Genomic DNA, 21,503 nt, shown 5'->3' with positions numbered 1-21,503 from the left:
TCTTTACAAAACTCACCAAAAGGTGATTCATATTCACCACCTCTATCACTTCTAAGTTTCTTGATTTTCTTACCAAGTTGATTTTCAACTTCATTCTTATATTGAATGAAAGTTTCCAAAGCTTCATCCTTGGTTCGAATTAAATAAACATAACTATATCTAGTATAGTCATCTAGAAAAGTGATAAAATACTTTTTCCCACCTCTAGTTTGAATTGATTTAAAATCACAAATGTCACTATGAATTAATTCAAGTGGTTCTGTACTTCTTTCAATTGAATGAAAAGGAGTTTTAGATAATTTTGCCTCAACGCAAACTTCACATTTATGATTTGAATCAATGTTAAATTTAGGTAAACATTCCATATTAATTAATCTACGCAAAGATCCATAATTAACATGTCCTAATCTACCATGCCATAAATTTGAAGACTCAAGCAAGTAAGAAGAAGATGTAGTATTATTAATAACTGAGGGTACAACGGTCATTACATTTAACTTGAAAAGGCCATCAGACATGTAACCTTTTCCTACATACATCCCATTCTTAGTAAGTACAAATTTATCACTCTCAAATACTAGCCTAAACCCATTCTTACTCAACAAAGATCCGGAAACAAGATTCTTGCGAATGTCCGGTACATGCAGCACATTGTTGAGGATGAGTTCCTTTCCAGATGTCATCTTGAGTACAATCTTTCCTTGTCCTTCAACTTTGGAAGTTGAGGAGTTGCCCATAAAGAGTTGTTCACCATTATCCACTGAAGAATAAGATGTGAACATCTTTTTGTCGGCACAGATATGGCGAGTAGCACCAGTGTCCACCCACCATTCTTTAGGATTTCCGACAAGATTTGCCTCGGAAACAACTGCAGAAAGATTGATGTCATCGACACCATTGGAAATATTATCCACTTCGGTCATGTGGGCTTGAGCAGGCTTCTTGCTTGTTCTTCTTTTGTTTTTGCCTTTGCTACGGCAATCTTTGGCCCGATGTCCCTCTTTGTCACAGATGTAACATTTGCCATTAAACTTGTACTTTTTATTATCCCCCCCTTTAGAGCCTTGTGATGAACTTTCTCCAGAAGACTTTCGTTTCTTGGTTTTTGAAGCATGTTCCACCACATTTGCCTTAGACTCCATAGGAAGCTTACCAGCCCGCTTTTCTGAATTGCGGTTGTCCTCCTCAATCCTCAAACGCACAATCAACTCGTCCATAGAAATTTCTTTGCACTTATGTTTGAGGTAGTTCTTGAATTCCATCCAGCCTTTTGGTAATTTTTCAATTAAGGCTGCAACTTGAAAGGATTCACTGAGAGACATACCTTCTGCGTGAATGTCATGCAGAATGAGTTGGAAATCTTGAGCTTGGCTGATCACAGATTTTGAATCAACCATTACAAAATCTAAGAATCTGCCAACCACAAATTTCTTTGAGCCGGCATCTTCCGTTTTGTACTTTTTCTCCAACGATTCCCAAAGTTCCTTTGCTGTCTTGATTGGACTGTAGACGTTGTACAATGTGTTGTCAAGTCCGTTCAAGACGTAATTCCGGCAAAGGAAATCGGCATGTTTCCAGGCATCAACCGCAGCAACCACTTGCCGATCGGTTTCATCCTCTTTCAGGATAGGAGAATCTTCACGGAGGAAACGAGCCAGGTTCAGAGTTGTAAGATAGAACAACATTTTCTGTTGCCATCTTTTAAAGTCAGTTCCTAAGAACTTCTCTGGCTTTTCACCGTGATTTACCGGTACTGTTACAACAGGAGAGGGGGTTGGCGTCATTGCAGCCACCACAGTAGTACTTGTTTGGGCATTCGTTTCAGTAGCCATCAATTCTAATATATAAAACAAAAGTATAATTAGAATTTACACTACACAGAAAATTAAACCAAATTCACAGAATTAAATTCTGTAAAAATAAAAGAAACAAGAATGTAACTTTTATTTTCCAATTAATTTGAAAATAAAATTAAATTTTATTTAAACAAATTAATTCCACACAGAAAATTAAATTCTGTAAAAATAAAAGAAATAAAAAACTATAACTTTTATTTTCCAAATAATTTGGAAATAAAATAAAATTTTATTTAACCAAATTAATTCCACAAAAGAAAATAAATTCTGTAAAAATAAAAGAAATAAAAAACTATAACTTTTATTTTTCAATTAATTTGGTAATAAAATAAAATCTTATTTAACCAAATTAATTCCACACAAGAAAATTAATTCTGTAAAATAAAAGAAATAAAAACTATAACTTTTATTTTTCAATTAATTTGGAAATAAAATAAAATTTTATTTAATCAAATTAATTCCACACAGAAAATTAATTTCAGTAACACTTCAATAATTAAAATACTGAAACAGAATTTTAATTAATGAAAACTCAGAAAATAATTTCTAAAACCCAAAATTAATTTCTGAAAAAATTTCACAAAAATATATTCTGAATTGTTAATGACACCAGTATCGTACTACTAGTTGTTGTCAAAGAAAAGAGACAGTATATTACTACTATCTGTCAAATAGCATATAATCACTATTTGTTTTTCCAACTAGAATATTATTTTGTAAATCCACAGAAAATAATTTCCTTCCGAAATTATTTACGAAGAAAGAAAAAGGAAAACAAACGAAATATTTTGTAAACACTTGAAAATGTTGTTCTATCTTACAACTCTGAACCTGGCTCGTTTCCTCCGTGAAGATACTCCTATCCTGAAAGAGGATGAAACCGATCGGCAAGTGGTTGCTGCGGTTGATGCCTGGAAACATGCCGATTTCCTTTGCCGGAATTACGTCTTGAACGGACTTGACAACACATTGTACAACGTCTACAGTCCAATCAAGACAGCAAAGGAACTTTGGGAATCGTTGGAGAAAAAGTACAAAACGGAAGATGCCGGATCAAAGAAATTTGTGGTTGGCAGATTCTTAGATTTTGTAATGGTTGATTCAAAAACTGTGATCAGCCAAGCTCAAGATTTCCAACTCATTCTGCATGACATTCACGCAGAAGGTATGTCTCTCAGTGAATCCTTTCAAGTTGCAGCCTTAATTGAAAAATTACCAAAAGGCTGGAAGGAATTCAAGAACTACCTCAAACACAAGCGCAAAGAAATTTCTATGGACGAATTAATTGTGCGTTTGAGAATTGAGGAAGACAACCGCAATTCTGAAAAGCGGGCTGGTAAGCATCCTATGGAGTCTAAGGCAAATGTGGTGGAACATACTTCAAAAATCAAGAAACGAAAGTCTTCTGGAGAAAGTTCATCACAAGGCTCTAAAGGGGGGGATAATAAAAAGTACAAGTTTAATGGCAAATGTTACATCTGTGACAAAGAGGGACATCGGGCCAAAGATTGCCGTAGCAAAGGCAAAAGTAAGAAAAGAACAAGCAAGAAGCCTGCTCAAGCCCACATGAGATTATTCCGTTTGACAACAATTGCCTTACGGTATTATGTCGACGACGAATATGTCGTGACTTACCATTATACATATGATTCTGTGCCCTACCTATTGCAGATTGACTATCACAATGAATACAAATAGCCGGCACAGGTTTTGGCCACATTGGAATGTCTTCTAAGAAGTGACGAAGCCATTCTGCTTCTTCACCTGCTTTGTCTAAAGTAATGAACTCGGATTCCATTGTGGATCGTGCGATGCACGTTTGTTTCGTGGACTTCCAAGAAACAGCAGCGCCTCCTAGAGTAAAGACATATCCACTAGTGGATTTTGAATCTTTAGTATCCGATATCCAATTGGCATCACAATAACCTTCGAGTACTGCTGGATATCGAGTAAAGTTCAAACCATGATCACGAGTAAATCTTAGATATCTAAGAACTCGAATGATCGCTTTCCAATGGTCTTCTCCAGGGTTACTAGTGTACCTACTCAATTTACTGATAGCATAAGCTATATCAGGACGAGTACAATTCATTAGGTACATTAGGCTTCCAATGATTTGGGAGTATTTTAACTGAGACACTGCATCACTTATATTTTTATTTTTTTGATAAATAAAGACTGATGTCTACAGGTGTTCTAGCTAAATTCAAATCATCCTTGATAAATTTATCAAGAATTTTCTCAATATAATGAGATTGAGATAATGCATATCCGTCAGATGTTTTAGTAATTTTCATTCCTAATATAACATCTGCGACCCCCATATCTTTCATATCAAATCTTTTGTTAAGCATCTGCTTAGTTGATTTGATCATGTTTTGACTGCTTCCAATGATAAGCATGTCATCCACATAAAGACAATCTTAAGACAGACTCCTTTTTGGGTATCTTCATTGTATTTAATTTTTTGTGTTTTCAAATTAATATTCTGGTTGGAAAAACAAATAGTGATTTATGCTATTTGACAGATAGTAGTAATATACTGTCTCTTTTCTTTGACAACAACTAGTAGTACGATACTGGTGTCATTAACAATTCAGAATATTATTTGGTATTGCAGAAAATTCTTGTGATATTTTATTTTTCTAGTTTTAGTAACAATGAAAATAAAATTATTTTGTTGTTATAATTTATTTTCTGGTTTTAGTAACTAGAAAATTATTTTGTGTTTTAATTTATTTTCTAATTTTGGTAACTAGAAAATTATTTTGTGTTTGTTCTGATTTTTGTAATCAGATAAGTTTTGTGGTATTTTATTTTCTAGTTTTAGTAACAGGAAAAATAAAATGATTTTGTGTTATAATTTATTTTCTGGTTTAAGTAACTAGAAAATTAATTTGTGGTTTGGTTTTCTGATTTTTGTAATCAGTTATTATTTCGGTATTTTATTTTACTAGTTTTAGTAACAAGGAAAATAAAATTATTTTGTATTGTAATTTATTTTCTGGTTTTAGTAATTAGAAAATTAATTTTGTTAATCAATCATGTAACTTTGTGATTCGGTCACAATCTGTTCATTTTGTAAGTAACTTATGGTTTTGTTTGGTAGACCACTTATTATTGAACCCTTTGTGAAAAGGTATTAATTATTTTGACTTTATCATAGTTCATCATGAGTATACTTGGAAGAATTTGATTCTAGAGTAAAATATTAGTTTTACAAACTAATTTTATTTTTATTACAATGTGGATTCATAGTCTTGAATTGTTTCTGCACTGAAGTCGGAAAATATATATATATATATATATTCAGAAGAACATTTTAATGCATATTAATTTGTTTATTTATGTACAAATCAAACTGATTAAATAAAGGTGATGCAGTGTTAAGATTGTAGGACAATCTTCACTGTATTTAAAAAGATTTAATTCTGTTGTGTACAAAACAACAACAAGAATAAAAGAAATAGAGAAAAGGAGAGAATATGTTTGATTACAAAAATCAAACTCGAAATAAAAATAAATAAATAGAATCACAGATTTTATTTTGTTACAAAAACAAAATTAAAATCTGATTAAATAAACAAATAAAAACATAATTAAATTAAACAACTTACTTGGTTAATTTATTTGAATAACTTTTCTGATCAAGTCCAGTGTTTAACACTGTGTCCTTAAGACAGATTCGTCCTCTCCACGGTGCTTTCAGAATTTGGACGTCTATCTCCCAGGATGAAATGATCTACCACAAACAATAGCAGCACTACAAATTGTTTGCCTTACGAACACACTAAGTGTTTACACTCTTTCTTTCGGAAATAAAATGCAGCAAGATGAAGAATAGAATTAACAGAGGTGAAATACGAAATTTCTGAATGCAAAATATCAAATGAGGGTGGTCCTATTTATAGATGCGAAGGTGGCTCTTGGATTTGAAATAAACAGGTATGTAGCTCTTGGTTTTGAATTGAACAGGTATCATACCTGTTGGGTTTTGAATTCAAACAGATTTGAATTAATTCAAACAGATAGTAAAACGGGAAGGGCCCTGTTTGGGTGTGCACTAATTCCAAAACAGTTTATTTCTGTTTGAAACCGGGTAGGGCCCTGTTTGGATGAACAAAAAAAATCCAAACTAATTTAATTTGAATTCTGGATTTTATTTTAATAAAAAATAAAATTAAATTCAAATGTTTTTGGCCCAAAAAGATTAGAAGCCCAACCCAACCACACACCACGCACCCGCGCCCAAGCCCAGCCCAGCCCGCCCGACCGACCGGACGGCCGGCGGCGGCGGCGGCGCGCGCGCGTGTGTGGTGATTTTTGGGTCCAATGGGTCTAGCCCATTTTGCCCATAACCTCTCCCTCTAAAACACTTGGGTACCCCTTGGGGCACACCCCAAATATCTCACCCTAAGCCTTATAAACCCTTTCAAAACCTCCCACCAAAACAATGTGGGACAAGCCAATTTACAACCTTAAGGAATTTCCACCAAAACTCCATTTCCATGGAGCACACTTTGGCTTCAATTTCCCATTCACTCGGTAATGGTTTTGAGAAACCAAATATACCACGTGAATCACAACGTGGCATAGAACGCGTTACCACTTTGACCCGAGTAAATCGACACTCAGGGCCCACCTAAAAAATAGACCTAACTTAGGAAAAAATTCTGATTTTATCCAGAATTTTATAACCATTTCCAACAATCCCCCACATGAATGGAATTTGATGACAACGGAAATGCAACAATATGCAGACTTTAACGAAAGAGTATAAGTCGAAAATATCTTGCATCAGGATAGGTAGTTTTCGGCTTTGAACCTTCCCTAGTGATAACCTATCGGACTTACTGGCTAACCAATGGACGCAATGCCTTGAATTGTTCAGCCGTTTGTGTAAGCCAAGACAATAGATTTCACACAAAATATCTTCTAACACATCGTGGTTCTCACTGTTGTGTTCATTTTGGCCTTGAACGCGCCTGGTTTTCATAAGTGTTTCTAGAGAATTTAGCCTTTTCATTCTCGTAGAACCGGCCCCAGTTCAACACTCATATAGGTGATTCTTATTGTGAGTATCTGCTTATACTCATCTTGATTTTATGTCTTAATCAAGATATAAGTAATCATTAAAAGCAAAGCTTATCCTTATACCCCTGCAGACAACATATGTTGCAGATATCACTCTCACCATAGGAATGGGTAGGAATTTTAATCCTTTGGTGATTTCTGGCGAGCCATACATAACTTAGTTGTCCCTTTGAACTTAGTTCTTGGGATCTCCAGTCATATAAGTAGGGTTACCATTATGACGACTCTTATGTAATAGGCTTTAATCCCATCCCCTTCGATGAACTATACACTAGCTCATGGTAACCGAAGGGGATGGGAGGGGATGGGTAACAAAAGGTTTGACAAAAGAGCTAGTGTATAGTTCATCGAAGGGGATGCTCCTGTTGTAACAGTACCGGTAAATCACGGTGAAAAGCCAGAGAAGTTCTTTGGAACTGACTTTAAAAGATGGCAACAGAAAATGTTGTTCTATCTTACAACTCTGAACCTAGCTCGTTTCCTCCATGAAGATGCTCCTATCCTGAAAGAGGATGAAACCGACCGGCAAGTGGTTGCTGCGGTTGATGCTTGGAAACATGCCGATTTCCTTTGCCGGAATTATGTCTTGAACGGACTTGACAACACATTATACAATGTCTACAGTCCAATCAAAACTGCAAAGGAACTTTGGGAATCGTTGGAGAAAAAGTACAAAACGGAAGATGCCGGCTCAAAGAAATTTGTGGTTGTCAGATTCTTGGATTTTGTAATGGTTGATTCAAAAACTGTGATCAGCCAAGCTCAAGATTTCCAACTTATTCTGCATGACATTCACGCAGAAGGTATGTTTCTCAGTGAATCCTTTCAAGTTGCAGCCTTAATTGAAAAATTACCAAAAGGCTGGAAGGAATTCAAGAACTACCTCAAACATAAGCGCAAAGAAATTTCTATGGACGAGTTAATTGTGCGTTTGAGGATTGAGGAGGACAACCGCAATTCTGAAAAGCGGGCTGGTAAGCATCCTATGGAGTCTAAGGCAAATGTGGTGGAACATATTTCAAAAACCAAGAAACGAAAGTCTTCTGGAGAAAGTTCATCACAAGGCTCTAAAGGGGGGGAAAATAAAAAGTACAAGTTTAATGGCAAATGTTACATCTGTGACAAAGAGGGACATCGGGCTAAAGATTGCCGTAGCAAAGGCAAAAACAAAAGAAGAACAAGCAAGAAGCCTGCTCAAGCCCACATGACTGAAGTGGACAATATTTCCAATGGTGTCGATGACATCAATCTTTCTGCAGTTGTTTCCGAGGCAAATCTTGTCGAAAATCCTAAAGAATGGTGGGTGGACACTGGTGCTACTCGCCATATCTGTGCCGACAAAAAGATGTTCACATCTTATTCTACAGTGGATAATGGTAAACAACTTTTTATGGGCAACTCCTCAACTTCCAAAGTTGAAGGACTAGGAAAGATTGTACTCAAGATGACATCTGGAAAGGAACTCACTCTCAACAATGTGCTGCATGTACCGGACATTCGCAAGAATCTTGTTTCCGGATCTTTGTTGAGTAAGAATGGGTTTAGGCTAGTATTTGAGAGTGATAAATTTGTACTTTCTAAGAATGGGATGTATGTAGGAAAAGGTTACTTGTCTGATGGCCTTTTCAAGTTAAATGTAATGACCGTTGTACCCTCAGTTATTAATAATACTACATCTTCTTCTTACTTGCTTGAGTCTTCAAATTTATGGCATGGTAGACTAGGACATGTTAATTATGGATCTTTGCGTAGATTAATTAATATGGAATGTTTACCTAAATTTGACATTGATTCAAATCATAAATGTGAAATTTGTGTTGAGGCAAAATTATCTAGAACTCCTTTTCATTCAATTGAGAGAAGTACGGAACCACTTGAATTAATTCATAGTGACATTTGTGATTTTAAATCAATTCAAACCAGAGGTGGAAAAAAGTATGTAATCACTTTTATAGATGACTATACTAGATATAGTTATATTTATTTAATTCGAACCAAGGATGAAGCATTGGAAACTTTTATTCAATATAAGAATGAAGTTGAAAATCAACTTGGTAAGAAAATCAAGAAACTTAGAAGTGATAGAGGTGGTGAATATGAATCACCTTTTGGTGAATTTTGTAAAGAACATGGAATAATTCACCAAACCACTGCTCCTTACTCACCTCAGCAAAATGGAATTGCTGAAAGGAAAAATAGGACTTTAAAAGAAATGATGAATGCCATGTTAATAAGTTCTGGATTACCTCAGAACTTGTGGGGGGAAACAATACTTTCTGCTAATTATATACTTAATAAAGTACCCCGAAAGAAAGTGAATCAAACACCTTATGAATTGTGGCATGGAAGAGTACCATCCTACAAATACTTAAAAGTGTGGGGGTGTTTGGCTAAAGTGGCTATTCCTAGTCCTAAAAAGACTAAGATAGGTCCTAAGACCATTGATTGCATTTTCATTGGTTATGCCAAGAATAGTAGTGCGTATCGGTTTTTGATTCATAAATCAGAACATTCCGAAATGCATGTAAATACTATTATTGAATCTCGGAATGCATCGTTCTTTGAACATGTATTTCCGAATAAGATAGGACAAGAGACTAGTAATAAGAAAAGATCTTTTGATGCTATTACTAGTCAGGATCAAGAACATGATCAAGAACAAGAGTTAGATCAAAATGAGGAAGAGGAACTTAGGCGTAGTAAACGTGCTAGAACCTCAAAATCTTTTGGTCCAGATTTTCTAACATATTTGTTAGAAAATGAGCCTTTAACTTTTAAAGAGGCTATGTCCAGTCCTGAAGCTCCTTTATGGAAAGAAGCTGTCAATAGTGAAGTTGAATCCATCTTGCAAAATCACACTTGGGAATTAGTGGACTTGCCACCAGGTTGTAAACCTCTTGGGTACAAGTGGATTTTCAAAAGAAAATTGAAAGCGGATGGATCAATAGATAAATACAAGGCAAGACTTGTAGTCAAAGGTTTTAGACAGAAAGAAGGTCTAGATTACTTTGACACATACTCACCGGTTACTAGAATCACATCCATTAGAATGCTAATTGCCATTGCATCTCTGTACAATCTAGAAATTCATCAAATGGATGTTAAAACCGCTTTCTTAAATGGTGAGTTAAATGAAGAAATTTACATGGAACAACCAGAAGGGTTTTCTGTTCCAGGGAAAGAAAAGAAAGTGTGTAAATTGGTTAAATCATTATATGGTTTAAAACAAGCGCCAAAGCAATGGCATGAGAAATTTGACAAGGCAATGATGTCAAATGGATTTAGAATTAATGAGTGTGACAAGTGTGTTTATAATAAAAACACAGATAAAGGTTATGTCATTGTATGTCTTTATGTAGATGATATGCTCATCATTGGTAGTAATAATGGCATGATTAAAACTACCAAGAAAATGTTGAATAAACATTTTGACATGAAGGACATGGGCATTGCTGATGTAATACTTGGTATGAAAATTACCAAAACATTAGAAGGATATGCTTTGTCACAATCTCATTACATTGAGAAAATACTCGACAAATTCAGCAAAGATGATGATCATCTTGCTAGAACTCCTGTAGATGTTAATTTGTATCTTTCTAAGAATGTACAGGAAAGTATTTCTCAATTAGAGTATGCCCAAATAATTGGAAGCTTAATGTACTTGATGAACTGCACTCGCCCAGATATAGCTTATGCAGTAAGTAAATTAAGTAGATATACGAGTAATCCGGGAGTAGAACACTGGAAAGCAATGATACGGGTTCTAAGATATCTCCGATTTACTCGTAATATTGGGCTTAACTATACTAGATATCCAGCAGTACTTGAAGGATACTGTGATGCAAATTGGATATCGGATACTAGAGACTCGAAGTCCACCAGTGGGTATGTCTTTACTCTTGGTGGGGCGGCAGTATCTTGGAAATCTTCCAAACAGACTTGTATTGCTAGGTCTACTATGGAATCTGAATTCATAGCTTTAGACAAAGCAGGGGAAGAGGCAGAATGGCTTCGCCACTTCCTTGAAGATATTCCAAATTGGCCAAAACCGGTGCCTGCTATATGCATACATTGTGATAGTCAATCAGCAATTGGTAGAGCACAGAGTCATATGTATAACGGTAAGTCACGACACATTCGTCGTCGACATAACACCGTACGATAACTACTCTCTAATGGAATTATTTCCATAGAATATGTTAAGTCTAAAGACAACATAGCGGATCCACTAACCAAAGGGTTAGTAAGAGAGTTAGTTGAGAATTCATCGAGGGGAATGGGACTAAAGCCTATTTAATAAGAGTTACCACAACGGCAACCCAACCTAGTTGACTGGAGATCCCAAGATCTAGGTTCAAAGGGACAACCAAGTTGTGATTGACTCAGAAGGATCACTGTGGAGTCCAACTCCTACCCATTTCTATGATGAAATAAGTGATGTCTGCAGCGATTTAGGTTAAGTAATACTTTTAATGATTCTTATATCTAGGTAAACCTAGTGGAGTATGGCAGGATACTTTTCATAAGAATCACCTATGTGAGTGTGAACTGGGCCGGTTCTATAAGATTTGTGAAGGGCTACAAGTCTTTAGAGCACTCATGATAGACCAGGTTGTTCAGGGCCAAAATGAACACAATAGTGAGAACTAAACTGTGTCTGGGAATATACTGTGTGAGTTCTATTGTCTTGGTTTACACAAACGGCTGAACAGTTCAAGACATCATGTTCACTGGTTAGCTAGTAAATTCGATAGTGTCTCACAAGGGAAGGTTCAAAGCCAAAAGCTACCTATCCTTTGCAGAATATTTTCAATTTCTGTACTCTCTGTAATTAGATCATGTTGTTGCATTTTCTCTCCGTCAAATTCCTTTCATGTGGGGGATTGTTGGAAAAAATGGTTTTATATAGGCATATTTTTAACCCAATTTGGGTGGACCCCAAATGTGTTTTGGAGTGGGTCCGAAGAGGTGACGTGTTCCTTGCCGCGTGGCAAGTCACACGGTGAAGACGGTACGTCAAAACCATTTATGAGTGAATGGGAAGTTGACGTCGGTTTCGGGTTTTACATTAATTTTTAGATAAAATTCATTTGAATTTTTTCAATAAAAATTATTGTGGGAATTTAATTTAATTCTAAATTCAAATTTTGGGTACTTGAGTGGTTTCCTAAAGTTTGTAATTGAGAGAATTTAATTTAATTCTAAATTTAAAATTTTAGATTCCTTAAGAGGTTTCCTAAAATTTTTACCTCTTACTTTATTTTTTAAACTATTTTGAATCTGTTTAATATATATATATATTCAATAGTTTGATATATATATATATATATATATTCAAATAGTTTATTTACTATTAAGTTCCAACAGGTGTTATGTACTTCTAACAGGTCACTTTTTCATAATGTTTGAAAATGCTCCGGTTTTACCTAACGGAAACTTTCAAAAACATTTGAATATAATTGGTGCGTCTGTTCACTGTTTTTTGAGAAACCTGTTCGGGGCTTAAGATTTTGCCTATATATACTGTCTTTTTCCAGCGTTTTGAGTGGTGAAAAAATCAGTCAAAATAATCTGGAAATTTAGTTTTGGTAATCCAATTTCCATCCGAAATTTTTAGTCTAAAACTTGTCTCTTCGCTGTCCATTTCTTTTAGTGCATTATTCCTCATATTTAGTTTTAGGAAAAAATATTCAGAGAGTATAGATCACAGGTTTGGTTCGCCGAACAAATTTATTTGAAGTACTTCTATAAATTTGTGAAGATCATTGTATCCTGGGAGATAGACGCCACTCAACCGTAAGTACCATAGCGGGGCGAATCTGTCTTAAGGACAGAGTGTCACACACTCGACTTGGTCTTGTAATTTTATTTGGTTCGATAAAATAAATCCGGTATGTTATTTATTTATTTTATTTGAATTTGTTTCTAGTTATTTTATTTACACAGAAGATTGTTCCAACAGTTTCTTCATTACCATATTATTTGGTAAAAGAAAAAATACACCACTTAATTGGAGTAACTCATCAATTTGATGTGGAAATTTGCCATTGGAGACATGAGTTATTAACCCTTTTTGTCAAGTCTTTAATGACTAAATTTTGTGGGGTTTTACAAAATATATTTAAGTCATTTGTGACTGAAATTAGTGAAAATATAATTTCATCAATGGCTCGGGGGGTTGAAAAACCCATTTTTAAAAAGTCAACTTATGAAAATAACTTTGATAAAAAGTATGTTGTTGAGCCAAGTATGGTTAAAAATGATGTTCTATATAGAGCTCGGGGGGTTGAAAAAATCATTCTTAGATAGTCACACCATAGAAACATGTCTATGAAGGATTTTCATAAGCCATTAATGGCTAAAATGGAATAACCCATTAAGCCAAAAAATGATGAAACTCACATGGAGGGTTTTCATAAGCCGTTAGTGGCTAAAATAGAAAAACAACCCCATTTGTCAATAAATGATGAAAGTTATTTGGCTAGAGAATATGTTCTCAACCCAAACATGGCTAAGAATGATGAACAATTAATGTTCATGAATTTGAATTTTTTGAAATTGTTCTAAATGTCAAGTTGTTTGAATTTTTATAGCCATCTTGTACTATGGTTCTTAGTGTTCAAAACCTACTTTGGATTTGTGGATCACACCAAAATATAATTTTGATGATGTGGCTAATAAAATTAACAAATTGTTCTTATGAGTTCGAAGCACTAAGAACTGGGAATGGCCGTTTAAAATGCATGAACTTGGCTAGGAAAAGCCCATACATTTAAATAAGTGGTTGAGAATGGCTTATCTTTTCAAATTGATGGCCAGTTGTTTGTATGTACACAATCAAAGCATCGAAGATACAAACGAAGCATCAAGAGTTGTTCCGAAGGTTGATTACTTCACCTTCGAAGCTGTATAAAGCTTTGAAGATACATTCGAAGTATCAAGAGTTATTTCGAAGGTTGATTACTTCACCTTCGAAATTGTATAAAGCTTCGAAGATACATTCAAAACATCAACCCTAACCTTGAAACTTCATTGTAAGTATCATCATCCTATATCAATGCTTCCAACCTTCGAGGGGCGATGTTGTTCCTTCAGAGTTGTGCCGCAAGACCTTCGAACAATGAATTTGGTCTTTTATACCACCTTCAAAGCTTCTTATTGATCATCTAGTCATAATTTCATGCTCATTCGAAGTACTTTATTGGTGTTGTTATATCATTCGAAGTACTTTGTTACTTAGATTAGTCATGTTCTTGGTTCGGCCTTTTAAAAATTCAAGTAAATATCATTTTAAGAGCCGCGGGGGTAATGTTAGTACCATAAATATGCAATTTTATTATTATTATTATTTTTATATAATTGCAGAACATGTGGCATCCTCCTACTCATTTGAAGGTTATGAGAAGTTATAAAATGTGAAAAGATGATGGAGAATAAAGTGGAGAACATGGAGCATGAATTGGAGGTTAAAGGAAGTTATGAAAACATGGAGGGATATGTGGCATTGTGAGAATGAAGATGGAAGAGTGGGTAGTTTTAGGTGGTTATTGAGTAGTTATTGCTAGAAGTTTTTTCCTACAAATATTTGCCTATAAATATCCATTCATGGCTACATTGTAAAAGATTAAGAATTCAAATTAAAAACAATTGATTTCAATATTTCTTGTCATTTTTCTTATCTTAAGAGTAGTTTAACACATATTTATATTTCAAAGCATTTATTTTCAACATTTCATTTTCAAAACATTTAATGCACTTCCTTTTCGAAGCATAGAAGTAGAGGTAAGTAATTATTATTTTGATTGTTTACTCAATCATCTTTCTCCGTCTATCTCATTCTTCTTTTAATTTTTCTTTTCTCTACACTTGGCAATTTTGAAGTTCTTTTTGTTGAGGCAAAAGAACTGTTAACACAATCACTTGATAATTAACTTGAATTTAATCTGTAAAATTTTTTTAATCTTTGTTAACAAGCTCGCATTTACGATATTTTCTTTCGTAAGAAAAATAAGCCACCAAGGTGTTTATCACGAGTAGCACATGGTATGGTACATAAAATAGTACCCTGATAATGAAGCTCTTGGCTTCTTCTTTAATTTTCTGTTTCATGACACCTAGCTTATTGAAGGGCATGTGAGGTGCACATGCAATAATTTTTAGCCGACAAATTTGGATAAATGCCTTACTCCTCTTACTAGATGCTAAGATATATTGTAGTGTACTAGCGTGAAAAGGAAAAGTTGTTTGGTATGTTTGAAGCAAAATCTCTAGCAACTTCTTTTCAATTCAATTTTAATACAAAACCAACTTTAAGTTGCGCTTAAATTTTCAACAATTTTACAAGGTACTGTGGGTCCACACACATGGATGTGGATTGCATACTCTCTCTCTTTGTAGATTTATAAATATGAACTAACCATTCTATTTTTAAGAATTTTATATTGGTTGTGTGTCTAATCAATAATAAGAGATTAAATGTATATATGTCTTTAATAACAAAGAAATGATGGACAAATTATAACATTTTATTGGTCGGGCACATGAACACGTAATCTTCCTGACCAACTAAATAATTTCTGGTGAAATAGAGATAGAGATGGATATGTTACTATCTTTATTTTGAAATTTTATTTGAGTAGTAATTGGTGTAGAGATATTGACATGTCATTATTAACGTTAAAACATCTCTTAACGCTTAATTAGTTTGAATATTGAATTTCTGGGAAAAAAAAAAGATTAAAAAAAATTGAGATATTCACATATTCAAGATTCAAATATAAGTTAAATATTATTTTTTTATTGATATGATTCTTTCATATCCATTGATTATGAAATAATATTTCAATTTTTCACCTGAAGAAAAGAGGAACAAGATTGAAAACAAACATCATGTTCAAGTATTTAGATTTATATGTATGTGGGTCTTTATATGTCATGTAATATTTTTAATTTAATATTTTAATTGCATTATATGTTTGAATATTAAATTATATTATATAAAACTATATAATTTTATTTAGGGATGGCAATGGATAACCTACCCTGTGGGTATCCATGGAGACCCAACCCAAATACATGGGTTTTCCCCTCTTTTTCTTATCCATTGGGTAGGGTAGGTGATATTCTTTAAATATCCACAAGGGATGGGTTGGAGATGGGTACCCACTAATTTCTCCATATATATATATATATATATATATATATATATATTTTAAGATTCACAACCAAAACTAAATATACATTCAATCTTTTTTCTTTTTTTATTTATTTATTTTTTCAGGTTCACAACCAATTTTTTTTTTTTTTTAAGATCCACAACCAAAGCTAAATATACCTCCAATCTTTTTATTTTTATTTTTAAGGTTCACAACCATTTTTTTTTTAATTTTTAAGATTCACAACCAAAGCTAAATATACATTTAATCTTTTTTCTTTTTTTAATTTTTTTTTTAAGGTTCACAACCAATTTTTTTTTTTTTTTTTAAGATTCACAACCAAAGCTAAATATACATATAATTTTTTTTTAATTTTTTTTTTAAGGTTCACAACCTTTTTTTTTTTTTTTTTTTAAGATTCACAACCAAAGCTATACATTCAATCTTATTTTATTTTATTTGGCTCAACAATAAAATCAAATACACATTAATTACCATTGTCACATTATTCTTGTCAAATTTTATGCATATCTAGAATTTTTTAAATTTGTTTATAAAATATTAAGGACACTGTCTAGTGTAGATTTCGGTTTGCTTTTCTATGTTATTTTATTTTGTTGTGTATTGTAATTTTCAAAATGGCTTGCTTGTTCTGAAATTTCAATTAACGAGTATGAATCTATTTGTTTTATGTTATCACACAATTTATACAACATATATATATATATATATATATGAATGTATTTGAAAATAAGGAAATTGTAGAGAATCAAAACAAGCATGAGTTGTGATTGGTTAAAAATGATGGGTACAAAGATTTATTTGCTAGAAAAACAAAAAGGGGATACAAAGTCATACTAAATAATTTTTTTTAAATTAAAAGAATTTTTCTTAGTTATGAACAGATTTAACTGAAATCAGCTTGTTTCCCAATGTTATGCTTCATTTATTTAAATAGAAAATATTTTTTAATGAAAAATATTTTTTATAAAAAAAATTCAAAATATATTTTTTTATATTTGGTGGTGGTGGTGATGGAACGAACGTGAAAGTAGAAATTGTTACATAGTGGTGGGGTGATGGCGGCAGTGATGATGGTAGTGGCTATGGTGATGGTAGTGTGACAGTGAAAGTGAAAATAGTGGTGATGGTGTTGTGAAATTAGTAAAAATTTAATTGAAAAAACATTTTTTGTTTTTTAAAAGTAACAAAAAACAAAATTCGTGGGGGACTAAAGGAAGAAGATGGAGGATGGATTGAGTGTGGTAATGCATAGATATCTTAAAACGAGTGGTTCAGATTTGTTAAAGGTATAATTAGATTTTGGATAAATTAAAATGAATGGTTCAAATTTGCTAAGAGAAAGATGGTTTAATGTCTAAATTGTCCGTGGCTAACAATTCCTTGTTTATGCCCTGATGCAATTTAATATGAGTCTTATAACACTTTCTTCAAACAAACTTTTTGATTGTCTCCAAATTATATATTTGATTATTATAAAGCAAACTTTTTAATTAATTAATTAATGTGTATTTGATTTTGTTGTTGAATCAAATAAAATAAAATAAGATTGAATGTATATTTAGCTTTTGTTGTGAACCTTAAAAAAATAAAAAAATAAGTTGTTAACATTAAATATATTAAAAAAGAAAGAAAAAAGATTGAAGGTATATTTAGCTAAAACCTTTATAAAAAAAAAGACAAAAGAAAAACAAGAAAGTTGTTAACATTAAATATATTAAAAAAGAAAGAAAAAAGATTGAAGGTATATTTAACTTTTGTTGTGAACCTTAAAAAAAATATAAATAAATAAATAATAAAAAAATAAATTAAAAAAATTGTTAACATTAAATATATTAAAAAAGAAAGAAAAAAGATTGAAGATATATTTAACTTTTGTTGTGAATCTTAAAAAAAATAAAAAATAAAAAAAAATAAATAAATAAATAAAAATTGTTAACATTAAATATATTAAAAAAGAAAGAAAAAAGATTGAAGGTATATTTAGTTTTTGTTGTGAAAAAAAAAAAAAAAAAAAAAAAAGTGGTTGTTAACATTAAATATAAAAAATAAAAATGGGGATTAAAGTGGGTTGGGGAAAATCCATACCCATTAAAAAATGGGGAGGGTGGTATCCATGGGGAATGAGGAATGGGGAATGGGGACAATTTATTATAGGGGAATGGGGATGGAGAATTAATATCCACCCCATTGCCCCCCATTGCCATTCCTAATTTTATTGTACTCTTCAAAATTTTAGTTCCTAGTGAGTGTACAAGTCCCATTTGAGCCTTTAATTGGGGTATCATATATCTTCCTCATCTTAAGCTTAGTAATTAATTAAAGTGTTAGGTCAATGAATGGAAAAAAGAAAACATGTCGCTATTAACAATGCTTTTTTAACATCTTTTCAAGTGGCCCTACTTTTTTAGTCTTCATGGGCTATGATTGGCACACATTGCTCTTGTGGGTCCCATATATATGTATGGCTACGTGGCAATTTATAGTTGGTAGTTAGTCCCCGGCAATTAAGTACATAGATATTTGATGGTACATAATGGGTGGCGTAGATTATGGACACAAAATTTAGAGTGGCGTGAAAGGGAAATCTATATACACGATAATTTTTGAATTTGCTATACATATATATATATATATATTTGTTTTATTAAAATGTTTGAATTTTTTAGATTTATTTAAATTATAAAATAATTATTGAGATATATTTTTTAAAAAATGTCTTACATATATATATTTTTATTTTCCCGCTTCTCTTTCTTATTTTTTTTTCACCCATCTTTCTATGATCTCATAATCTCGTCTTCCTCATCCTTTTATTTTTAGTTTTTTTTTTATTTTCTTCCATTTTTGTTTTTTTCTCTATTTGTTTATTATTTTTATTTTTTCTTCTTTGTTCACATATTTTTATTCATATCATATTTTCAAGTACGGACATACATTAATTATTAAATATTTCAAGAGTATCACGCGTCTGTATTATCATTTAATATGTCATTTATGTCCTTTAATAATTAAATACAATATCTCATCTACTTACTTATTTTATTAATTATAATATTACAAAATATCATATTTTTATATTTTGAAATAATTAAATAATTACCCGACATTAAATTACTACTTGTCGTAAAGGGAAGTGGGTGTCATTAGACATGAATGGTCACAAAAGCAGGTCTCCGCAAATGTTCCACTGAATATCCAGAGCTTTGTATTCAAATATCAGTCCACGATAGAGAAATTTATTTGAATTTCGGAGTCTTATCCTCCAACCATTTTATATATGAAAAATAAGGGTTTCGTTTCTCAGTAATCTGTGATTGGATTGGAGGGTGTTATTAGGCTTATTATAGAGTTTTATTTTGATAATCTGAATTATTTAATATGTAAAACTCGTCGAGTATTATATACCTGTAAAAAGTCACGTTAATCGGATATCGATAGTTATGTAATCAAATCAGTTTGTATAAAGAAAATTAGATGGTAAAAAAATAAACAGTTGATAGGAATATGATCTAATGAAATAACTATCAATATTCGATCAACGTAATTTTTTATAGACATATAGTACTCGACGAGTTTTACACATTGAACGATCCGAATTATCAAAACGGGACTCGTGGTAGACCCCACGAGCCCAACAGCACCCTTCAATCAGATCATGAACCAGAGAGAAACCAATCCAAAAAATAATATATAAGTTTATTTTTTGATCTTTTTTTTAAAAATTTAATAATGCGTAAATAAAATAATTGATTGATAATTAAAAAATATATTAAATAGAGAGTTACTTTATGTATTCTAATAAAACAACGCATCATTAAATTTGAAAAATAAATTTAACTTATGAGATTAAGGCCAAGTTTGGGAAGATCCAAAAAAGTCAAAAAGCCAAAAAGTTACTCAAAAAACTAAAAAGTTAACACTATTCACCAAAAGTCAACAATTACGGCTGCACAACTCCCAATTCAAATTTTTCCCTACAAATCAATTTTTACAATTTTTTATTACACATTTTTCAATAAAAAGTCAAAAAGTTAACCTAAACATCCATATTTTCAACCTCAAATTTTTAATTCAAAAAGACAAAAAATATACTTTTTTAGTCTTTCCAAACTTGGCCTAAGTAATATCACCCTTTATATATTGATTAGGATTAGATATATTTTAAATTTAAATTTGAAATTGACCAACACGGTTGGAATGGTGAAATCTACTTGGATCACACTACAACTGCTCATCCAAATGTCCAAAAATAAGGCAACTGGCTTCCTGGACAAATCGTTCACTTATAATTATAAAGGGCAAATTACATATACCTCTTGAGATTTAGTAAAATTACAGATACCTTTTGAGGTTTAAAAAATTACAAATATCTCCTTGAAGGTACTATTTGCATAACAAATTACGAGGCAAATTGTTATGAAAATATAAACTTCATAGGGCAATTTGTTATGAAAATATAAACCTCAGGAGGGTATCTGTAATTTCCGAAACCTCAGGAGATATCTGTAATTTAGCTAAATCTCGAGAGAGGTATATGTAATTTGCCCAATTATAAAACTATAATTAACACATTATTTTGAATCGTAAATTATTTCCTTTTTTATTCGATTAATTAGTTAGGGCTAACTTACCGAGTGTTTGGGATTTAAATTTGGAAAAATCGGTCTAGGGTCCCCCTCCCACTTTTCGTAATGGAAGAGGTCCACAAAATTATATTATGATGTCTAAGGTCCCTACAGAGAAATTTCATATCCCTCACCCTTCAAACCTCCATAAACCAATTCGATGATTTGTCTCTCCATTCTAGAGAGAGAATCTAGAGAGAGAGAGCGCCATAGTTGCATTGCAGATCTGTTGAACAGACATGGAGGCTGCCTACTTCAATGATTCTCAACGTGAGGCAGCAAACGATGATGGTGTAATTGCTGGACTGAATGTAATGCGTATCATCAATGAACCCACTGCCGCTCCTTCTTGGCAGCCTCTCGGATCAGATTATCGAAGAAATCTTCGATTGTTATCAGACATATTCACCCCCACATGTATTGACTTTGCCCAACTCCAGTATGGCGTCCCAGAAGTCCATCATCCACCGAACCTCATTTTAGAGAGAGAATCTAGAGAGAGAGAGCGCCATAGTTGCATTGTAGAGATGTTGAACAAACATGGAGGCTGCCTACTTCAATGATTCTCAACGTCAGGCAACAAAGGATGATGGTGTTATTGCTGGACTCAATGTGATGCGTATCATCAATGAACCTACTGCCGCTGCCAGGCGTCCATACACGATTGCTTGAACACTGGCCATTAGTTTCGCTATCTCTCGACCTGAGAAGCCTTCTGTCTTCTTGGCAGCCTCTCGGATCAGATC

The sequence above is a fragment of the Camellia sinensis genome, chromosome 1 (genome assembly GCF_055761805.1).
Source record: "Camellia sinensis isolate YWXY chromosome 1, ASM5576180v1, whole genome shotgun sequence".
Taxonomy (NCBI): domain Eukaryota; kingdom Viridiplantae; phylum Streptophyta; class Magnoliopsida; order Ericales; family Theaceae; genus Camellia; species Camellia sinensis.
The sequence above is the reverse complement of the archived record's forward strand: the minus strand, read 5'-3'. Positions refer to the sequence as shown.